Source organism: Gracilinanus agilis, chromosome 1 (assembly GCF_016433145.1).
Source record: "Gracilinanus agilis isolate LMUSP501 chromosome 1, AgileGrace, whole genome shotgun sequence".
Classification (NCBI taxonomy): Eukaryota; Metazoa; Chordata; class Mammalia; order Didelphimorphia; family Didelphidae; genus Gracilinanus; species Gracilinanus agilis.
Genome location: NC_058130.1, coordinates 262,588,608 through 262,595,533, shown reverse-complemented (window position 1 = coordinate 262,595,533; position 6,926 = coordinate 262,588,608).

The window sequence follows — 6,926 nt, the reverse complement described above, 5'->3', positions numbered from 1 at the left end:
TGGGCAGAATAAAAACAAATTTATGCTTCATCTACCTATATTCCAGGTTGGAAGCCTGAGATGTTTCCGGAACTGCTGTTTGGATAAGTCCTAAAATGGAGAATGATGACTTAGAGCTCTGTGCCTACTCCAGGGGCAAAGTTGGAGAAACCAACTTTGAAAAAGGGAGGCATTTTTTATACTTTCTTTGAGAGAACACTTGTGGTTTTGGATTCATTTAGGGACCGACTCCAGATGCACGCAGAGAGAGAGAGAGAGAGAGAGAGAGAGAGAGAGAGAGAGAGAGAGAGACAGAGAGAGAGAGAGACAGAGAGAGAGAGAGACAGAGAGAGACAGAGACTTTAGAAGGCAGACACATAGGGAAGGGCTGGTTCTTCAACTTGTCTCTGATTTTCCATCTTATCTCCTGAGAGACTTTGGGAAATTTTTCTTTGGGGAGAATGGGGCCGCTTTCTTACTTTAACTGAGATATATTGCTCCCAGCGAGAGAGTTATATTTTGTGTCTCCTTCTATCTTTTCTGTCTTTTTTTTCCTTACTCCCAAGTGTTCTGAGATCTAGTGACAGTAATCCTTATAAGCTACTCCATCTCTTGACTACAAGTCTTTCTTCAGGATAAATTGGACATATTCAACAGAGGGGCTACTAGCATTTATATAAGATGGGATTTCAGCTGGGACTTGAAGGAAGCCAGGGAAGCAGGGAGGCAGGGATGAGAAGGGAGAAAATTTCAGGCATGGAGGGCATTTAGAGAATTTCCAAGTGAAGCATGTATGACTATTTGTCAGATATGTTGTAGAGGAAGAAAGAAAGGAACAAGAATTTACTGGGCACCTCTAACATTACAGGTACAGTGGTAAGTACTTTACAGATATTTTATTTGATCCTCACAACAATCCTGGGAGGGAGTACTATTATTATTCCCATTTTACAGTTGAACAACTTCCCCAGATCCCACAGTGAAGAAGCTGGAGGTGTATAATTGTCATAGGTATTGTATAATTGTCATAAAACTAAAAAATCTTTTAAGAAAGAAACACAGAGGTTAGTTTTGAATTCAGGTCTCCTGACTCCATGCCCAGTATGCTGAATTGCATCTGTTGTAGAGGCATTAAGAGATTCTTAACCAAATATAGGCTGAACTAGGTGGCCCCTGAGATCCTATGATTCTGTGTTTTGGGGAAGAAATATGAAAGTATTCTATTTTTAAATGAATGTAGGAGGTTGTAACAAGTGCAGAAAGTGATAAATATTCAACTTGCTTCCAGTTGCATACATGTGTCTTAAATGAATCAATCAGCCATCACACAAGTGGCAACTTCCCAACTGACCAACAGAAGTGAGTTCTCAATTTCAACTCACCCAGGCAGCTGAGGGGCACAATGGATAGAGCACTAGGCTTGGAGTCAGGAAGACTGGAGTTCAAATTTGGTCTCAGACACTTCCCAGCTGAATGATCCTGAGCAAGTCATTTCACCTCAGATTACCTGAGCAAAGGATCCATTGGAGAAGGAAATGGCAAATCATTCCTTGCCAAGAGAACCCCATTACGTCATGGCCCATGAGGTCACAAAGGACAGGCCTAAAGAACAGGTTATTTGGGAAGCTGACTGATTTTAAAATCTAGAGCAATCAGTTTGCTTATCATTTAGTAATACCATCCCAAGCATAGAAATATAGGATTCAGAGCCAGAAGGAACTTTATTTTTTCAAACCTTTACCTTCTGTCTTAGAATTGATACTAAGTATTGGTTCCAAGGCAGAAGAGTGGCAAGGGCCAGGCAATGGGGGTTAAGTGATTTGCCCAGAGTCACACAACTAGGGAGTGTATAAGACCAGACTTGAGCCCAGGATCTCACAACTCCAGGCCTGACTCTCTATCTATCAAGTCATTGAGTCACTGCCTCTGAGAAGTAACTTTAGAAATTATTTTGTTCACCACCTTCGACCCCACTCTGCCAAAATACCCCACACTCTTCTACCGATGAAGAGGTTGATGCTTAGAGATGCAGTTATTTGCTAAAAGCAGCACAGGTCGTCAGAGGCTAAGCTGAAATTTAAACCCAGAATATCTGACTCACATTTTCAAAACCTGCAAGGAATTTGCATATGAAAAAGAAAACAGGACATGTCTGACCATGTCAATTGCTCAAAAATCTTCAGCAGCTCCCTATTGCCTCTAGAATAAAAGGAAAATTTCTCAATGATAATATGTAGCATTTATCTATCACTTTAGGTTTGTAAAATGCTTTACAAATATTATCTCAGGAAATGTGTTTTTCATGATCACATGTAAATAACCTATATCAAATTCCTTATTGTTTCAGGGAGGATGGAGAGGAAGGAAAAAGAGAGGGAAAGAATTAGAACTTAAAATTTTAGAAAATGTATGTTAAAATTTGTTATTACATGTAATTGGAAAAAATAAAATATTATATTAGACTTAAAACAAAAACAAATATTATCTTATTTGATCTTTAGAATAATCATGGGAAGTAGGTGTTAATATTATTATCATTTTTACAGAAAAGGAAACAAGCAAATTAAATGAGTTGCTATAGGGAATGAGATGAGGAAGGAGATTAGTAATCATACCATTAACACATATGAGATTATGTGCCATACATTTGAAAATGTATGGAAAAAAAAGCCATGATCTTGGGAGATCATGCTACAGTAGTAGAATTGATGTTATAGAAATGAATGTAGTGCAGGAATGTAAACAACTAACTGCTCTCTTTAGTTTATCAAAAAGTCATAATTGAGTGAAATCTATTCACTATAATAAAAATTTGGTTAAAAAATACATTTCTATCATTGACTGTAACTTTTTGAATTACCAAAATACTAAAAAGATATCATTATGGTTCTCTTCCTTACTCCCTTTTGCTTTTATTGCCATTTTGGCTTGATCCTCTTCCTCACCCTCTAAATGTGCCAAAGGTTGGTCTTTGGCACTCTGCTTTTCTTTCTAAGAAAGCTCATTTACTCTCACAATTTTATTTATTACCTCTATCTAGGTAGCTAGCTCACAAATCTCCATTTCCAGACTTGACCTCTAGAGATTCACATCCCCAGGGTGTGATAGATATTTTCCCTTGGATGTACTGCTATCACTTTGAACTCAACATGTCTAAAACCAAATCCATCATTCCTCCCTCCTGCCTGCCCCCGCAAAAAAACAACTTGGTGCTTCTTTGAATTGAGTAATGATCTTATTTCTGCCTTTGTCAGATCACATCTGGATTATTATTTGATATTTTGGGTGCTGTGTTTTAGTAAAGACTTTGACAAGATGCTTCATTTGATGAAAGAGTATTCAGAATATGAGAAAAAATATAGATCATGGTTAATGAGAATTATTTGAAGCTATTGGGATGTTTAATCTGGAGAAGAGAAAATTTTAACATGATAGCCATTGTCAAGTATTTATGGCTTTTTTGGTGAAAGAGTGATTAGACTTGTGCTTGGCCTCAGAGAATAGAACTAAAAGCCGTGGCTGGAAGCTGCAGAAGCATATTTAGGTTGGATGTAAGGACAAATTTAATAAATGTACAAAGCAGACCACGTGAAATGTGCTGCTCAATAAGGTGACATATTTCTTATAACACAAATTCTTCAAGTACAGAATGGATGACTGCTTCTTAGGGATGCTAAAGAAAGGCTTTTTTAAATTTGTGAACAAATTAATTTAGACGTGTTCTGAGATTAATATCAAACTCTTTCTGTTATTCTATGGTTTTACCATTTCTGTCAATGGTACACATCATTTTCCTAGTTAACCAGGTTAGAAACCATGGGGCCATTTTTGACTTGTTTCCACCGTGCCCTTTGTCGTCCAGTTCTGTCAGTTCACTGTTTGCAATATATTCTGTCAGTTCACTGTTTGCAATATATTTTTCCCAGTTGTCTCTCCTTTTCCATTCCCATTACCTATTTCTTCTAGATCCCTTCACATTGCATCTTCTCCATTGCCACAGTCTTCTAACTTTTCTCTGTGTCTTCAGACTCTTTGTAATATATTAGAAGTGCAGAAATATCACTGGACAAGCAGTGATTCAAAAGACTGACTTCTGGTTCTAGTTTCATCACTTTCTAGTCATATGACATGAAGAAATTTTCTTCATTCTCTTGTGAAATGATTTTATGTGTAAAATTAAGAAAATAGTATTTTCATTACTTGAACTCAATTAAATTGATCAAATTTATCTCTCAGAGTTGTGAGGAAATACCTTTGTAACCTGTCAAGTCTGATATAACCTGGGTGTGGGACCCAAACCTATCATGGAAGTTCTCAATAATTAATACCTAGTTTGGTCCACCTAGATTTAAAAGCACTAGGAAACTCATTTAGTTAATTTGCTACCAAGATATTTAGTTGACTCATGGCAAGCTAATGCTCGCAATGTCATTGAAAAATCATAACATTTACTACTAACTGAACAGTAAAGGAAAAGAAAGTAACCATAGCTTGAATTCCCAGCTAGAATTGCCTTACTTACCCCAGCTTGTCACATCTCCATCCGCTCCCCAAAAGTTTGGGTAATTGCTTCACAACTGAGGTGGTGTAAAAATGTAGAAGAGTAGCTAAAAACTTCAATGGATGCAGTATTGACATCAATAACCAGATCACCAATAGCTTCCTCACCATCCTGATTATTTCCATTATTCTTAGTAGTTAGGTCCAAGTACATCCTACTTTTTTCATTCCCACTTTCCTCCTGCCTCTTCCAGGATTATCTTGTTTACCATATGCCATTGGCCCACAATATTCCGAGGCATGTTTTCTTCTACTATCATTGGCATGTTTTATTTTTAGATGCTTTATTGCCCCATTTCCTCTGCCCTCCTCCAAAGCATGAGAAAAGGAAAAGAAACAGGTAGATAAGGTTTCCATGAATTAAACTATTGCTATTATTGTAATTTATGTAAAGAAGGGTGATTCCCTTATCACTACTTCTATGGATAGTCATAGAAGGCTCAGAATATAATTACAAGGTGTGAAAAGTGTAAAGGATGTGTTAAGTTTTCAGATAACTCCATAAGAACTCCCTTAGTAAACCTGGGAAGAATATGGGGCTTTGGCCTGAGAAAAATAATATTGGATTGTCTTATTTAGTATTTCTATGTGATCCATCACTTCTCTCATTTTGACAGACCCCACTTCCAAAGGACTTCAGAGAGTTCCTGAAGGGTATAAGATAATTATTCCCAGCCTCCAATGCATCTGCCTTGCAAGGACCCTTGTTTTTTGTTTTCCTCATAAATAGAAGCCAGCTTGAGCTAACTCAGCTCTCCCTAAGGACAATTCTCCAGACTTTGCTTTCTAGTCAAGATTTGGGGTAACTTGGTCTCCACTGGGGAAGCCAAAACCCAGGGGGAAGAGTATTGAGCCAAGATTGCTGGAGGCAACTGTCTCTCTTGGAGCAGCTGGCATTCCTTGAGTGTCAGAGATGAATATAATCAACCACATCTGAAAGGCGGCCTAATTTCCCTAGCTGCAGATTGATCTTGAGGATTAATTCTGGCCCAAATGATGAAATAACAGGGAAGAGCTGAGAACTCTTAACCTATCTCCTTATTAAAATATCCACCAATCAGAGTCGTTAACATTTGCTAGGAGAGTTCCAAATGATATACCACCAGACCATCAGAAGGAAAACACATCTAGGTTTAAAAGACTTACTCCTGGCCTCTGGCACAAATGGAGACCAGCCATAAGAGCTCTTTGTTACTAAACTACAAGCTCTGGCTAATAAATGATGTCTTTCTTGGAGAATTGCCTCAATCTGCCCTTTGCCATAGGCTATTGGATGACGAGAATTGATACCTTCTAAGAAATATAGCAATTGGCTAAATTAGTTAAAAAGCAAGCCATCTAGCAGTTTGAGTTTGAGAGATAATATACACAAGGAGTTGCTTATCAAGGAGTCCCTAGAAAGGGGGAGTGAGTCACGCATCTTTTAAAGGGCGCTATCAAAGTAGTAGGAGATAACTGCATCGAGCAGTGAGTGGAGGTATACGTTCTAGAAACTGACACAGAGAGAGATCATCTAAAGGAAGTTAGCTTCTGAGGAATGGGACCCCTAGCAATGGAAAATAGAGCTGGCTCTGGAGAAGAGCCTGTGAAATGAATGGGCAACACTCCCATCAGAGATTCTGAACTGCAGGGGAAATCTATGAAAACTCTTTGAAGAGGGAAGGAACCTCCTGGTTTTGTAGTGCCAGGAGTTGTGGGTTGCCCTTGTCACATGTGCCTCCTTACTTTTATACTTTAAACTTGATTTATAATCTGTATGAATCTGTATGCTGTATGAAGTTTGTTCTCCAGTTAGATCACAAGAAATGTAAAAGCAGGGACTATGTTTTACATTTCTCTCTCTTTCTTATAAAGTCAGGCACGGTGCCTTGCACTTAGTAGGGACTCAATAAATGTATATTGACTGAAAGCAATTTCATCCATGGGCAAATTCCATAGTACTATACAAAGAGAGGGTTTCTATTTGAAAAAGAGTCATGAGAAGAGTTGTATAAAGATAGAGAGATACTATCTTTAGAGAGGTGTAAATATATTTTTTCCATTTCTACCTACAACTGTAAATCAATAGCTACAATGCTGTACTTTCTATTCTGGTCATTGCAATTCTAAAAGCAATTATAATACAGCTATTATAAAATCAACAGTGCACAGGAAACAGTTTGTCCTTCGAGGTGATAGAGAAAATAGTTCTTCTTAACAAGGAGATCTGAATTAAATTTCTAATTTTAAACATTGCTAGTAAATAACCTTTACAGCTTACAATACTTTTGCTTTTAGAGAATAAGTAAACAATTGCTGTGATATTACACATAGTAATTGTACTTTACCAAAGCAAAGTAAGAGCTATTTGTGTATCTTAGAGAACTGAATATTGTACACTTCTGTCT